Below are 17,505 nucleotides of genomic sequence, written 5' to 3'. Positions count from 1 at the left end.
CATTTTTTTCTCCATTTGTTTCCTGACTTCCACTAGTTTGTTTTCTGTGTGCTTTTTGCTTTCTTTAAACATATTTAACAACATAGTCTGAAATTTTTCAGTTCTTTGCGTTAGTCTGGACTCCACAGGGGAAATTTCCTCTTCTTCATGATTTGCTTTTGATTGTTCCTTCTCTTGTGATTTCCTGCGTTGTACTATTTTTTTTGTAGAACTTGGGCCTTTTTGTTATCTTTTTTTTAAATTTAGAGTTTGTATTCTGGTTTTGTGAAAAAATGTTCTGATTGGGTGCCCAGGTGGTGCACCGGCCAAGCACCCAGCTGCCAATTGAAAGGCCAGGGTCCTCAACCATCAGCCACTCCATGGGAGAAATGTGTCAGCCTACCACCTCAAAGACTCACAGCCCTGGGAGCCCTATGGGGCAGCTGCACTCTGCTCCACAGGGTCACCATGAGTCAGAATCAACCCAGTGGTAGTGGACTTGATATCTTCTTCTGAGAACCACTAAAGGGCACTTTTATACTTTGCTTTTTTCAGTGATGATTCAGAAATTCTGGATGCTTGATTTCTGAAATTTAATACACATGCATGGGAGGGAAGGTTTAGCTGGTAGCAAATTCTGATGTAAGTAGAGGGACTCAACTTTCCTGTGGCAAAGTTGGGGGTTCTCTACCTTTCCGTCACAGGTGCCACTGTACAGGCTCTCCCATGGTGTCCCACTTTGGGCAGGGAGCTAGAAGTTTGCTTCTCTGTAGCCCATCAGTCTGAAGTATTTCCCTCCCCTCTGTCCTTGTAGTTCCTCCTTGTCTTAGTGACCACTCATCCCAGGCCTCAGTGAAATTCAACAGCACTGTCTTTCAGTGCCACAGTCTCCCATCACTCCCTCCCAATTCGGCAGCCCGCAAACTCCCACAGCCAATAAACTCTATCTTAAAAAACAATCGGACTATAGTTTCCTCAGATCAGCTCCCTTTCTGTGTTCGCTGCTTGGGGTTTTGCCAAGCAACTTTCCAAAATAGCTACAAAGAGCATGCATTCTAGATTTCAGCAGGTAAATTCTCCCAGCTTCTGTCTTGCTCCCACTTCTCCTCTGTCTTGCTTCTGGACTCATCCTGACTCTCCAACACCTCAGCTGCCATCCAGAATTCCGAGATCACAGACTGCTTGTTGTTGTTCATTGTTCAGTGGGTTAATTGCTAGTGGAGCAAATGGGAGTGTCCACTCACTTAACCATCTTGCTCCACCCTCCTGGCTTTAAAATTTTTATTTTAATCATATGTAAAGTTAAAATAATAGAAACATTATTTTTCTATTATTTCATATAAGCATGGAATTGTCATTAAGTGTTCCACATGACATAGTCTCTGTAATTTTATTTAAAACATTTAGAGATTTATTAATTCAATAAATTCAGGGATAAAAATCACAAATGGACAATCTAGTGTCTATTAAGACAATGTAATTGTACTCTGCTCCATTTTTAAGTAATTAATATAATCTAAAAAATTCTTGAATGTAAAATTGTTTTTCTTAAAAACTCAATAACTCATTCACAAATGGTCTCTGGGCTTCAATTAAGAAAAATAACTATGGCTAGTAGCAAAACAGGTTATTTTACATTTTATTCCTTTCATTAATGCAGATTCAATCTAAAGGGATAGGCTTTTAACCCCATTTAATATATATATAAAAATGAATGATTAAATCAAAGAAATGTAATTTAATTTTCAATCTAACTTAAAAGTAGAATATAGTAAGTATAGTCTCTGTGAAACCCTAACCCTTCACTGTCAGTTTTATTAATTTTACTCAGCTTATAGATGGTTGGTTTTGTAGTATTCAGCAGTGTTATTAATCCATCCTTGTTCCAGACTTTGAATCTTCAACAGCATCCTACTGCCTGTATGTGAGAATAGATATGCTTCAGATTCTTGCAGGTGAGTTTTTTGTTTGTTGTAGAATCACGTATAAGAAGATACTTGGCTTGGAAATTTTTCGTAGAGACGTGAAAGTGATGAAAATGTTCTATTTTCAGTTACATTAGTTTGTTGGACAAACATCTCCTATCGCGTGATTCTAAAATAATGTGCAGAGGTGCCATAAGGAGAGTCATGGTAAGAAGCCACAACAAAGAAAGATGAGTGAAAGACAAAATCATAGTTTCAATCATGCTATTTACACTTAAGTTTATGGAGTCACTAAAATTACTGAAAAGAAATATATACATATATATAATTCCTTCTGATTATTCCTACAGTTGTGTGTGTTCAAGTGTAGATTTCTTATAAACTTGGAGGAAATTTAATGATTTTACCAAGTATGATTGAAAAGAGTAAACTTGAAAGTCTTGCCATCTAAGTTGTTGTTGTTAGGAGCGGTCGAGTCGTTTCTGACCCATAGTGACCCCATGCACAACAGAACAAAATACTGTCTGGTTCTGCACTATCATCACAATTGTTGCTATGTATGAACCCATTGTTGCAGCCACTGTGTCAATCCATTTCATTGAGGGTCTTCCTATTTCTTGTTGACTCTCTGAATTTACCAAGCATCATGTCCTTCTCCCAGGATGGTTAATCTTGATAACATGTCCAAAGAACATGAGATGAAGTCTCCCCATCCTTGCTTCTAAGGAGTATTCTGGCTGTACTTCTTCCAAAACAGATGTTTGTTCTTTGGAGGTCCATGGTGCATTCAATATTCTTAGACACCATAATTCAAAGGCATCAATTCTTCTTCGGTCTTCCTTTGTCCAGCTTTTGCATGCATATAAGGTGATTGAAAATATCACTGCCTGGGTCAGGCACACCTTAGACTTCAAGGTGACATCTTTGTTTTTTAAGACTTTAAAGAGGTCTTTTGAAGAAAATTTTCCTGATGCAATACATCCTTTGATTTTTTTGACTGTTGCTTCTCTGGGTGTTGATTGTGGATTGAAGTAAAATGAAATCTTTAATAACTTCAGTATCTACTCCGTTTATCATGATGTTACTTATTGGTCCAATTGTGCAGATTTTGTTTTTTTATGTTAATATGTAATCCGTACTGAAGGCTGTAGTCTTTCATCTTCATCAGTAAATGCTTCAAGTCCTCTTCACTTTCAGCAAGCAAGGTTATGTCATCTGCATATCGCAGGTTGTTAGTGAGTCTTCTTCCAGTCATGATGCCCCAGTCTTCTTCATATAGTCCAGCTTCTCGGATTATTTGCTTAACAAGAACAGAAATATATTTTGTTAATGCAAAGGAAAATTAATATTAACTTCAACTCACTGCCACAATATTTGTCCTTTTGCTACTGACTAAATTCACTCAGCATAATACCTTCCAGACTCCTCCATGTTATGTTTCACGGATTCATCATCGTTCTTTATCATTGCATAGTAGTCCACTGTGTGAATATACCATCATTTGTTTATCCATTCATCCACTGATGGGCACCTAGCTTGTTTCCATCTTTCTACTGTCGTGAACAGTGCTGCAATGAACATGGGTGTGCATATATCTATTCGTGAGACGGCTCTTATTTCTCTAGGATATATTCCAAGGAGCAAGATTGCTGGATTGTATGGTACTTCTATTTCTAGCTTTTTAAGGAAGTGCCAAGTTGACTTCCAAAGTGGTTGTACCATTTTACATTTCAACCAACAGTGTATAAGTGTTCCAGTCTCTCCACAACCTCTCCAACATTGATTGTTTTGTGTTTTTTGGATTAATGCTAGCCTTGTTGGGGTGAGATGTATCTCATTGCAGTTTTGATTTGCATTTCTCTAATACTAATGATCGTGATGTGTCTTCATGCGTCTGTTAGCCGCCTGAATGTCTTCTTTGGTGAAGTGCCTGTTAATATCCTTTGCCCATTTTTTAATTGGGTTGTTTGTCTTTTTGTTGTTGAGGTTTTGCAGTGTCTTGTAGATTTTAGAGGTTAGACACTGACCAGATTTGTTGTAGCCAAAATTTTTTCCCAGTCTGTAGGTGGTCTCTTTACTCTTCTGGTGAAGTCTTTTGATGAGCATAAGTGTTTGATTTTTAGGAGATCCCAGTTATCTAGTTTCTCTTCTGATGTCTGTGCATTGTTATTTATGGTTTGTATTATGTATATGCCATGTATTAGGGCTCCTAGCATTGTCCCTATTTTTTCTTCCATAATCTTTATCATTTTAGATTTTATGTTTAGGTCTTTGATCCATTTTGAGTTAGTTGTTGTTCATGGTGTGATGTATGGGTCTTCTTTCAGTTTTTTGCAGATGGATATCAAGTTATGCCAGCACTATTTGTTAAACAGACAGTCTTTTCCTCGATTAATGGACTTTGGGCCTTTGTCAAATATCAGCTGCTCATAGGTGGATGAATTTACATCTGTATTCTCAATTCTGTTCTATTGGTTTATGTATCTGTTGTGGTACCAGTACCAGGCTGTTTTGACTACCAAGGCAGTATAATAGGTTCTAAAATCAGGTATTGTGTGGCCTCCCACTTTGTTCTTCTTCTTGAGTAATGCTTTACTTATCTGGAGCTTTTCTCTTTCCATAAGAAGTTGGTGATTCATTTGTCCATCTCATTAAAAAATCCTGTTGAAATTTGGGTCAGGATTGCATTGTATCTGTAGAATACTTTGGGTAGTATTGACATTTTCACAATGTTGAGTCTTCCTATCTATGAGCAAGGTATGTTTTTCCACTTATGCAGGTCTCTTTTGGTTTCTGCCAGTAGTGTCTTGTAGTTTTCACTGTATAGGTTTTTTACATGTCTGGTTAAATTTATTCCTAAGTATTTCATCTTCTTGGGAGCTATTGTAAATGGTATTGACTTGGTGATTTCCTCTTAAAAGTTGTCTTTGTTGGAGTAGAGGAATCCAACTGATTTTTGGATGTTTATCTTATATCCTGATATTTGCTGAAATCTTCTATTAGTTGCAGTAGTTTTCTTGTGGGTTCTTTGGGGTTTTCTGTGTAGAAGACCACATCATCTGCAAATAGAGATAATTTCACTTCTTCCCTGACAATTTGGATGCCCTTTATTTCTTTTTCTAGCCTTATTGTACTGGGTAGGACATCCAGCACAGTGTAGAATAAGAGTGATGATAAAGGGCATCATTGTCTGGTTCCCGTTCTCAAGGGGAATGCTTTCAAACTCTCTCCATTTAGGATGATGTTGGCTGTTGGCTTTGTATAAAAGCCCTTAATTATGTTGAGGACTTTCCCTTCTATTCATTCCTCTTTTGCTGAGAGTTTTTGTCATAATGGATGTTGTACTTTGTCAAATGCCTTTTTTGCATCAACTGATAAGATCAGGTGTTTCTTGTCCTTCTTTTATTTATGTGTTGGGTTATATTGATTGTTTTTCTAATGTTGAACCATCTCTCCATACATGGTATAAATCCCACTTGATCTTGGTGAATTATTTTTTTGACACGTTGTTGAATTTTCTTGGTTAGAATTTTATTGAGGATTTTTGCGTCAATGTTCATGAGGAATATTTGTTTGTAATTTTCTTTTCTTGTGGTGTCTTTACCTGGTTTTGATATCAGGGTTATGCTGGCTTCATAGAATGAGTTTGGGAGTATTCCATCATTTTCTATGCTCTGAAATACCCTTAGTAGTAGTGATGTTAACTCTTCTTTGAAAGTTTGGTAGAATTCTCTAGTGAAACCATCTGAGCCAGGGCTTTTTTTGTGGGGAGTTTTTAATTACCTTTTCATTCTCCTCTTTTGTTATAGTTTATTTAGTTGTTCTTCCTCTGTGTAAGTTTAGGTGGTAGTGAGTTTCAAGAAATTTGTCCATTTCCTCTAAGTTTTCAAATTTGTTAGAGTAGAATTTTTCATAATATTCTGTTATGATTCTTTTAATTTCAGTTGGGTCTGTTGTAATATCACCCATCTCATTTCTTACATGGGTTATTTGCTTCCTCTCCTGTTTTTCTTTTGTCAGTTTGGCCAGCGGTTTATCAATTTTGTTGATCTTTTCAAAGAACCAGCTTTTGGTCTTGTTACCCTTTTCAACTGTTTTTCTGTTCTCTGTTTCATTTAATTCTGTTCTAACTCTTATTATTTCCTTTCTTCTGGTGACTGAGGGCTTCTTTTGCTGCTCTCTTTCTACTTGTTCAAGTTGTAGGGTTAATGTTTTTATTTTGGCCCTTTCTTCTTTTTGGATGTGTGCATTTGTTGCTATAAACTGACCTCTGAGCACTGCTTTGGCTCTGTCCCAAAGGTTCTGGTAGGATGTGTTTTCATTCTCGTTTGATTCTATGAATTTCTTTATTCCATCCTCAATTTCTTCTATAACCCAGTAGTTTTTGATCAAGGTGTTGTTCAGTTTCCATGTGTTTGATTTTTTTTCCTTGCTTTTTCTGTTGTTGATTTCCACTTTTACGGCTTTATGGTCAGAAAAGATGCTTTGTAATATTTTGATGTTTTGGATTTTGTTATTTTTTCCCCATTTGTTAATTTGTTCCCTCTCCAATTCCAGGACAATGGCTCAGGGCATGTGACAGGTCCTACTTCTGGCCCAGGGGATTCAGCAATCACTGAAGCCATCCCAGACCCAGTGCAGAGCAGGGAGATGGGAGGTAAATGAGAATAAGTTTTTTCCCAAAGGGGGGTGTTTTCGATCCATATGGTAGGCCAGATGCAAGTGCTTATCTTTCACCAATAGAGTGCTGTTTTTCACTGGTTCTCGATGGCCAAATAGACTCTCTGATGCTGGGTCTTCCCTGGTGTGGAAAATGCCTCCCGAGCACCACTGCTTGCCTCACTGTGTGCACAACCTTATCTGGCCTGAAGGGCTCCAGCTCCTGCTGGGTCAAGTCTGGCAACTCCTGGCTGCTTCCTAATTGTCTCTTCCTCCTCCTGCCACTCAGTCTGATTCCTCAACTTTGCCTTTGATGTTCAGGGTGCCTAGATTGTCATATATAATTGATTAACTTGTTTTTTCAGGTCTTTGTTTTAAGAGGGACCACCGGAAGCACCTGACTACTCTTCCACCTTGACTCTGCCTGCTGGCTAATAAATCTGAATAATAGTTGTATTAACTAGTCTTCCTTGTAGGCCTATGGACAATTTCTTACCACTGACAGAATTATATTTCAGCATAGATCTTGAAATGTTCTTTTATGAATGTGGTGCCATTCCTCTTCAATTTGTCATTCCCAGCGTAGTAAACCATATGATTGTCAATTCACAATGGCTGATACCACTCCCTTTTAGCTCACTAATGCCTAGAATATCAATCTTTATGTATTTTTTTCATTTTTGACATTTTCCAATTTTCCTATATTCATACTTTGTACATTTCATGTTCCAATTATTAATGGATGTTTGCGATTGTTTCTTCTTATTTTGAGTTGTGCCACATCAGCAAATGATGGTCCTAAAAGCTTTATTCCATCCATGTCATTAAAATCAACTCTACTTTGATGAAGCAGCCTTCCCCAATTGTATTTTGAGTGCTTTCCATCCTGAGGGACTCATATTCCAGCACTATATCAGACAAAGTTCCACTGCTATTCATAAGGTTTTCAACTGTCAATTTTTTTAGAAGTGGGTTGACAAGTCCTTCTTCCTAGTCTCTCTTAGTATGGAGGCTCTGCTGAAACCTGTCCACCACAGGTAGCCTTGCTGGTTTTTGAAATACCAGTGGCATAGCTTCCAGCATCACAGCAATACACAAGCCATCACAGTACAATAACCTGACAGATGCGTGGTGGTCTAAAATAATAAAATGTTTTAAAAAAATCCCTAAGTAATCTGAATGGAATTGTGGACTTGATACTTAATTTGGAGATTCAAAGACTATTTGAAGTCTGTCAATATGTGACAACTTACCAGTTTTGTTATATAATGTGGAATTGTAGAAATTCAGTGCAAGAAGTGATCCTAGGACCTACTTCCGTCCCCTAGCTTTACAAGTGAGGAAGCTAACTGAAGAAGTTTGAGTAACTTGTCTGAGATCACGCAACTGGTATCAGTGTCAGAATTAGAAACCAGTGGTCTGATTCCCAGTCCAACGTTTTATTCTCCAGCGCAGCATTGTGCCTTCCTAGAAGTGATTCCTTCCACCATGCTTCCCTGTACATTCAGCTGCCTCAGATTACTTTCTATTTAGCCATTGATCCGTTCAGCATTTTTAGCAATAAGTAGAATTGATCAACTTTTACTATTTGTCAAGATAAGTATATTATTTGAGTCTCTATAATCTTATAAACTATATTTCAAAAACATTGCTATATACACAGATTTTACATATCACAACAGTGATATATAGGATTTGTTGTTAAAAAGAAAAAAAATGAGCACAAGAGATTCCCTAAGTCATGGAAGTCAAGTTACACAACAGATGACAAGTTATTTGCAAGAGTAAAGGTCGTAGTTAAATCTAAACTTAAGTGAGAACTGCATATGAATCTAATTAGCAAGCAAATGGATTCTACTTTCCTCCCCGGATTGTAAATATTCTTTACCCTGTACCTTTCATTAACTCATTCATCCATCCATTCATTGATATTAGATAGAACAAGCAACTACTCTGTCCAACTCTGTCTTAGTTTCTTAGTGCTATGGTAACAGAAATGCCACAAGGGAGTGGCTTTAATGAACAAAAATTTATTTCCTCGTCACTTAGGAGGCACCTCATACCTCTGAATTCAGGGCACCAGCTATAGGAAAAGTCTCTCTGTCTGTGATATCTAGGTGAAGATTCTTACTTTTCCTTCAGTAGCCCTGGTGTTCCATTCCTTGGTGATCGTCACATGTGCTTCTGTCTTCCCTAGTTTGTGATTCTCCTCTCTGTGTCTGCTTACTCTTGCATCTGTGCTGCTCCTCATATCTCAGAATTGATTAGGTTTAGGACATACCCTACATTGATATAGCCTTATTAACATAACAAAGAAAACCCTATTCCCAAACAGGATTATATTCACAGGTATTACAAAGGTTAAGATTTTAACTCGTATTTTGGGGGAAAATAATTCATTTCATAACAACCCCCAGTCTTCCTTCTCCAAACCTGAATGGCATAGGACATTTAGGTCCTAGATGGATTTGCTTCAACATCTCCCTTTAGTTAAAATTTATTCTATTCTTAAATATGGTTTATATCTCAGATTTTGTACTTTATTTTCTCAAAATGACAACGTATATTATTGTTTTTATATGTATCATGCTGTTTTGGAAGCAGATAGACTTCATTCTGCCTCATTCCTTGGGTACTGAGATCTCTTATATAACTCATGGTTCTAGCTCAGGCACAACCTCATGCCTCAGGAAAACGAAGATGGGACACTGTTTAGCTTCTGGCGGCAAACCTTTGCGTCTACTACTCTCACACTAGTGGGACACATGTGTCCCAGAGCATCCATAATGAACTGCATGTTTGTCTTCCTTTGGGTAAATTCAGGGAATCCCATCTAGTCACATTTCTAAATTTACTTCTCACCTTGGTTATATGAGAGTTAGGGAGACCTAAAATCGACACTCAGCTATCCATTGTGGGAAACTTGATCTGTTTGCAAATTATTTTATTTAAAAAAATATACCAAGTTAAATATTTTAAAATTTAATATTATTGCTTACACTGACAACAACAACAAAAACCTGTTGCCATCGAGTCAATTCCAATATACTAAAGCTGAATATTTAATTACTAATGACGTGGTATAAAAGTCCATTTATTTACATGATTAATATTGAGCAGCTTGTTGAAGAATATTACTTTTTTTTCTATAACGTTTTGATATTCATTAGCACTTAAGGACTTTGGCATATTCAATTTTGAAGGTTAAATCATTGATTTATTTCATATGAAAGTCTTGTTGAATGCAGAATTATCAAATCCATATACAAATATTATAAAATACACATGAGATGCCTTGTTGCCACATTTTATTACTTTTGCTCTTTCTAATCTATCAGTATGTATAGAGCTTAAAGTGATCAAACTTAAAAATTCTGGAAATATTCAAAACATTTTTTTTGTAATTCATTCTGAGTATTTGAATGACAGGGTCATTTTGTCTAGATTTTTGTTCAAAAGGATAAAAACCTTGGTTGATAAATGATTATCTGATTCAGCTCCCACTATCTTAAGTTTTTAAAGGCAATATCTAAAAAAGGCCATAACAAAAGGATGCCTGTAATTATAAGAAAGAACAAAAATAAAAGGGAAGAACAACTATGAACTGCACACAGTTTTGGAATGCACAGACTTTAAAGGCCACTGTGAATTTATATTGAATAGAAGTTCTGAAACTAATGTAGTCTAATTCAACATTTCTAGACTGTCTCTCTATGCATGTGTAATAGTCTAGACTGTTCATTTACAAGATCCATTAGAATCAAGTATTCCCTAGTCTATAATATTATTTATATATACACATTCAGAATATTTATATCTAAGATGTTTATTGCACATTTATTCAACACATATTCAATACAACTTTTAAAAACCTACATGCCAAGGTAAATTACAAACTAGTACACTACAACATTTTGTAATAAGTAAAATTACAGAACGCATTTCTAACTCATTCTTGAAATGTCTCTACATAACAAATTATGGGTCTAAATTTCATCAATGGTTAAAGCAATCCTTACCTGTAAAAAAGCCACTAGGATGAAAATCCATTACCCAAGCAAGAAAAGGTTAGACACCTGCTTTTATTTGAAACTAAAGGTCTCTGTAAAAAAAAAAAAAAGGAACAAAGAGAATAGCTGTAATAAGATGGAGGTCATATTACATCTAAGGTCAGTGTTGTAGATAATTTCAAGGAATAATTTGAGTTGTAATTTAATTATTTGTTGAGGTAACCAATGATTTATATTACTCTAGGAGTTACATGAGTATATCATACAACTTTTAGATGTAAAGTCAAAATTCAAAGGAGTTAATAAAATGCTCTTTCAATGAAATATTAGCTGTCATTTATTCTTGTTAGCTTATCTGTAAGTTTTCAATTTTTATTCTTGATTGTTTAAAAATCTTTAGTACTTATGTGTGATGTAAAATTTAGGTATTTGATTTTATCTTCACATGCAAATCTGAGTTCATTTTTCTTTATAATACTTTCTTCAAACATTAATTTCATACATATTCACATAGGTTTATGTTTGTTCATAATTGACTCCACTTGCTTTACTCATTATTTCATTTGAAGATTGAAATATTTTTATTCTTTTTTCTGCTCTCCTTCAGTATATCTTGTTTTAGCTAATACTCGATAGAATTAAACATTTTCTTTATTTCTTCACTTTCTCAATGTGATGTTTATTTCAAAGCAGTACACTCCTGAAATTAAAATCGGATGTCTGGTGCAAAGTATGACATCATAAACAGAGCAGGCATTTGCACATGGCTTCTGACAATAGTCTCAGTATGAACTTTCTTTAAAGTGATGCTTAGCTTATTGCTTCTGAGAACTCTAACTCTCGTTCATTTGGACTGCCTAGAGAAAAAAATATCCTAACACTGTCTCTTCTCAGATTCATTTCATTCAGTTTTTCCCTAATTGAAACAGAAATAACTATGTCAGAAGCCATCAATAATTTGGCTGAATTAAAAATAGTCTATATTTCTATGGTATAGAATTATAAATAGGAAACAAGGCTATTTTGACACTGTCTTAGTCATTTATGAGACAGCAAAAGTCTGAAAATATTCTTAGAGTACAATGTCATATGTATGGGGAACAAATCAATCTTGGGTTCTTTGAGTCTCCTCTAGTCAGTCTTGATTAGCTTGACTCATGTTTTCTTTTCCGTTGGTGAACTTATCCTCTAAAACTACTACTAGCAATGATAATAACATCCTCATAATTTCTTAATTTAAAATCATGTACTCGCTTAGGCTGTACTTTCCAACTTACACTAAGTCGTTCTTTATATTATTGCAGTATATAGTCACCCTTAATTCTGTGTTCGTAACATATTTTTAATATCATTTCTTTTTCACTTTTTTCTATTGTTAATCTACTATGCAAATTGGTATATGCCAGTGTTTATATAAAGCAATAGGGATAGAGAGACAATAAAGCATAGCCTTTGCAATCAGGAAATTTTGTACAACTGAAGTGGTCAAAAGCAATAAATGGATCATTGCAACATTATTTTTATTTTTTCTTGTTTGTTTTATTTTTAAATAATTAGGTTGCTAGATTAGAGAAAGTATTGCATAAATTTTCACAAGCTTGAGGACATCATTGTAGTGTTATCAGCTGTATGCTAAATACTACTATAATGAATGAAATATCTCTAGGTCATGCTAAAAATGTATTTATGGTAACATTAATAAAACACCTACCCTACTTTCTGTAATCATTCCACTTACATCTCAATATGAGCAAGATATTAATACATTCTACTGATGATTTCATTGCAAATTTCACATTATTTGCTTTACTATATTAGCAGTGTTATAAAAAGAATAGGGAGAGACTTCTGCTTCTGGTCAAGAAGGTGTAACTGGTACAATAATAGATATCCCAGCGAAAATGAATGTCAAACTAGGTAAAAAATATGAGACACCTATTTTCATTATTATTCAACAGACAGTGTAGGACTTTGATAGCTAAGAGAGGAGCTAAATAAAACATGGTTAATTCCTCATTATCTTGGCTTTATACCTCTAGTTGCCTCCCAGATTTATCGTGTGGAAATAGAACATAGTGATGTTACTGAGCTGGGATACAGAGCTTGGAATTTAGGACTGCTCAAGTGGCTGTAGTTTGCATTGTTAGGTTACTAGAGAGCAGAGAGCTGTTCAGAAAAAGGAACTCTAAAAAGCTGCTAAGGGATTCCCTTTTTCTCTGGCTTAATGAGAGACATATATACAAGGCAATACTCCACAAGGCCTGACAGAGAATATTTTCTGTGGAGCATTCACCCAAGTGATGAGTATAGAGATCAAAAGCACTGGACAAAATACGAATGTTGGTGAATCAGAGTGAAGAGATCTCAGTGAGTAACTCACACATTCCATTGAGACCCCACATATACCAAGTTTTAAATCAAGCTATTCTAGCACAAGGATAAGGGTAACTTTAGACAGGTCACAGAAATGCTTAAACATCAAATCTCCCAATGAGATATCACTTCACACTCATTAAAATGGCTATGATTAAAACAACAACTACAAAAAAAAAAAACAAAAAAAACAGAACAATAGATGTTGGTGAGGATGCAAAGAAATTGGAACACTCATCCATTGCTGGTGGGATCGTAAAATGGTACAACCACTGTGGAAAACATTTTGATATTTCCTCAAAAGTTGAAATATAGAATTACCATATGATCCAGCAATTCCACACCTTGGTATATAACCCAAAGTATTGAAAGCAGGAAAGCAAACATGTAGTTGTACACCAATGTTCATTGTAACACTATTGATAGTAACCAAAAGGTGGAAACAGCTGAAATGTCCATCAACAGATGAATAGGTAAATAAAGTATAGTATATATCTCAGCCATAAAGAGAAATGAAGCCCTGATACATGCTAGAAAGGGCATGGATGAACTTGAAAGCATTATGCTGAATTAAATAAGTCAGTCACAAAAGGATTTTGTATGATTCTACTCACATGAAATATCTAGGATAGGCAATAGAGACCAAAGTTTATTAGTGGTTACCAAGGACAGGTGGGAGGGAGGGAAAAAAGGGGACGCACTGCTTAGGAGATAGTGAGCTTCTGTTAAGTGTTAGGGGAAAATTTGGAAATGGATAATGATAACGGTTGAAAGATGTGATAAACATAAGTAATGCCACTGAATTGTTCAGGTGAAAGAATGTTGAAAATGCAAATGATTTGTTACATATGCATTTACCATAAATAAAAATATATATAATCTTAAAAGTATTATGCTAATCCACCAGTTAATTTGATACCTGCCAGAAGAAAGCATGCTTTCTAAAGGAAGAAAAAAAGGTCTCACAACAATTGTGCTTCACAATTTCCAACATAAAATCAAACATCACTATGTATTAGAGGCAGGAAATTTTGACTCATAAATAAGGAAGAAATAAACAAAACAGACACTAGAAATTTACCCTGATAATGGCACAAGTGTTGAAATTAGTAGAAAAGATTTTCACAGATTTAAAGATTCTGTTAAAATTCTCCATCTTTTTAAGCATGTTGTCCACTCATTCTTCTGTTTTTCTTTAATATACTTGTAATGGAGATTTTTAAAGTGCATATGATAATTCCAACATCATATCATCTGAGACTCTACTTCTATCAATTCCATTTTCTCTTGATAGTTGGTCACAGTTGTTAATTTTTCACACTTTTGAAACCTTTTTTTTTAATGCTAGCCTTGGTGTATAAAAGAACTTTCAATACTAAAGTTTTTATTATTTTGCCCAGAGAGGGTATTTGTCTTTTGTTGATCCAATCACGAATTAAGCTGAGATGAAGTTTGGTAGTAATTTTAATTAGATACTTTTCCTCTCTGTGTCACATGTCTTCAGGAGGAGACACTCCCACACATTTTATAGACAGCATGGTGGATCTCTATCTCCGCCTGTATGAAAGACTGCGGGGGATTCAGTATATACCTTCTTAGTCTTGAGCTTTGATTTTAAGCTTCTAATTCAAATTTGGTAAATGTATTAAGAAGACTAGCTAAGTATGTAAAATTGGCTTTTTTGACTAGTAAGACATTGAGCCTTATTCAAAATACTTGGATCAGAGGATAATTTAATATGTTCTTTACATGCATTTCTAGCTTCCTGGTTTGTTCCCCGTACAGCAAAAGGACTATGGGCAGAAATGGTCCATGTGCATTTAGGGTACATAACATCTATAAATATTTTTCAGATTTATATTTATCTCAGAAGCATCTTTCTGTTTAAGCCAAGGCCAATTTTTAGGTGCCTCTGAGAAATGAAAAAAAATCATCCAAGTAAGAAAGTGGTTTGCAATTATCTGCTCACCTTGCTGGGACTTTCCTTTATCTGGTTTAGTTCATTTAGTCCTCTTTGCCTCCACTTTTCCTGATTCCTTTAAAATTATGTATTTTTTTCTTCTTCTTCAGATTTTTAAAATTATTCCTGGGAGTGTTTTTTGCTTCCTAGTTCATCATGCCCAATACAACATTCTTTTAATTAATAGCTAGCTCAGAAGGTGACATAAATCATAATGGGCAGTTTGCCACCAATGAAGAAGGCCTCCTGAAAGGTGGGTCCTAAACTGTGTTTTGAAGGCATATTGTTTACTAATTAAAAGGGTGAGCACTTACAGCAGAAAATTAAGGAATTATTTTCTTCAAAAATGTTAAGAGCAGAATTATTCTGGAATTATTTATGAAAGAAACCCCGGATGAGACAAAAAAATAAGAAGACAGTCTTCATTTAGGGGCAAGCCAGTTACAAGTATCACACAGATTTCCTACCTTGTCCAGAGATGAATTTTCTTTTTTAAATTTAATGTGATATAAGAAGGATGAAATTAGGGGTCAGCAACCACTATAGTGTTGTGACTTTTTTTTTTCCTAGTACATTTTTTTTTCACAATCTTTGTGCTTAGGAAGTCTAGGGTATTTTAAATTTGTTACACATGGTCTGTGAATTAATATATGTCAGATGTTGTATACCGATCAAACATGTCTATTATATATGTGTTGATATACATGCATCTTATTATCAGGCTCCTTTAGGGTCAAGTAACAGAAAGACATGTTAAAGTTGCCTTGAATAATAAGTATATATTTTAAAAGAATTAGGAGCTACGTGAAGAAAAATAGACAACCATGAACAGTTTTCAGGATTCCTTTATGGAAGAATCTGTTGTGTACCTTGAATAAATTTCACCAAAGAATGGGGGAATCCTTTAGTATTGCTGCTCATACATGTATACGTATTTACTAGTTTCCTTTAAAATCTCCAGTCTTCTTGTGATACAGTAGTTACATACTTTGTGATCACATAGACTGCAAGTGTCCATGCTTCTGCAACCTTTTAAAAATATTTTCAACTACTTCAAATCAGTAAGCTAGTACTTGTGAATAAGACGATAGTGTTGCTTTTTTGATTTATTCAGTTGTGATCTGGATGACTTTCATGACAATTATAATACAAAAATTACTCAGACTGCATATATATATTTTTCAAAACATTATTTTCTGACTTCCAACATTATCTTCTAGGCTTTAGAATTTTATGCCCCAATAATTAGAACAATTATATTAACAGTCCCAGTTTAAGAGTGTAGGGGTTGGGGGCAGGATAAACAAGAAACCTTAGATGCACTGTGTTAAAATAAACAGATACATGTTATTACGTGAGATAAGAAAAAAAAGATATGGGTTCGGAATGTATAAATTAAAATACGTGTGTACATAATATACTAAGACTAGGGAATGTAGATTATACTTCAATGCATTCTTGTGATCAAAACAGTTTTAGTCTCTGATGGTGCAACAGTTAAGCACTGGGTTGCTAGCTGAAAGACTGGCAGTTCTAACCCACACAGTGACTCTGCAGGAGAAAGACCTCGAGATCTGCTTCTGTAAAGATTACAGCCAAGAAAACACTATGGGGAGGTTCTACACTGTCACACGGGGTAGCTATGAGTCAGAATCGACTCAATGGCACCCAACAACAACAATAACAGGGGAGAGGTCTTCGGTGTTCAAAAAGTCATATTTATATAGGAAATGAAGTAAACAGTATGAGATTGTCTCCTATCTGTAGCGGTTGCAATTCATATTAGGTGTTCTAAACTTCAAAGAAGCCACCTACATGACTTGGGTTTGTTCATTCACGCATATTTACTGAAACACAAAGCATTACAATCACTGTGTTGGCGTGGATGAAAACAGCCATCAATTATTTAGTGTGTACCTTGTATCAAACCGAGCCCTGGTGGAGCAGTGTTTAAGTGATATGACTGCTAACCAAATGTTGGCTCCTTGGAAATGACGCGAGCCGCTGCTTGGAAACCCTAAGGGGCAGTGCTAGTCTGTCCTATAGTGTTGCTATTGGGTCGCTATGGGTCGGAATCAACTCTACAGCAACGGTTTGGTCTATGACAAACATTACTACGAACATTTCTTATACATCACCATGATTTTGAAAGAGTATCATTGTTATTTTAAGTTAGTAGGCAAAGAAAGAAGGTCATAAGATCAGAAATCTATATTTCATACAGAATTTTTATCACAACATATAATTATAAAGTATTAGATACAGAAAATGTTAGTTACTCTATACATGCTGATTACAGTAACATGTTTTCAAATTTTAAATAAAAGATCCTATTACTGAAATGGTCTCTCACGATATGTTTAAGAAGCACTGTATCATGTAAATTTATTTTTTTTAATAGTACTTCAGGTGAAGGCTTACAGAACAAATAGTTTCTCATGAAACAATAGTACACATATTGTTTTATGACATTGGTTAACGACCCCACAACATGTCAACCCTCTCCCTTCTCGACCTTTCTTTTTTGGTGAAACTATACATAGCCAAAGATACACCATTTCAAAAATTTCTACATGCACAGTTCAGTGACATTGACTAC

This window comes from Trichechus manatus, unplaced genomic scaffold (genome assembly GCF_000243295.1).
Source record: "Trichechus manatus latirostris isolate Lorelei unplaced genomic scaffold, TriManLat1.0 scaffold00325, whole genome shotgun sequence".
Lineage (NCBI taxonomy): Eukaryota > Metazoa > Chordata > Mammalia > Sirenia > Trichechidae > Trichechus > Trichechus manatus.
This window is presented reverse-complemented; position numbering follows the sequence as displayed.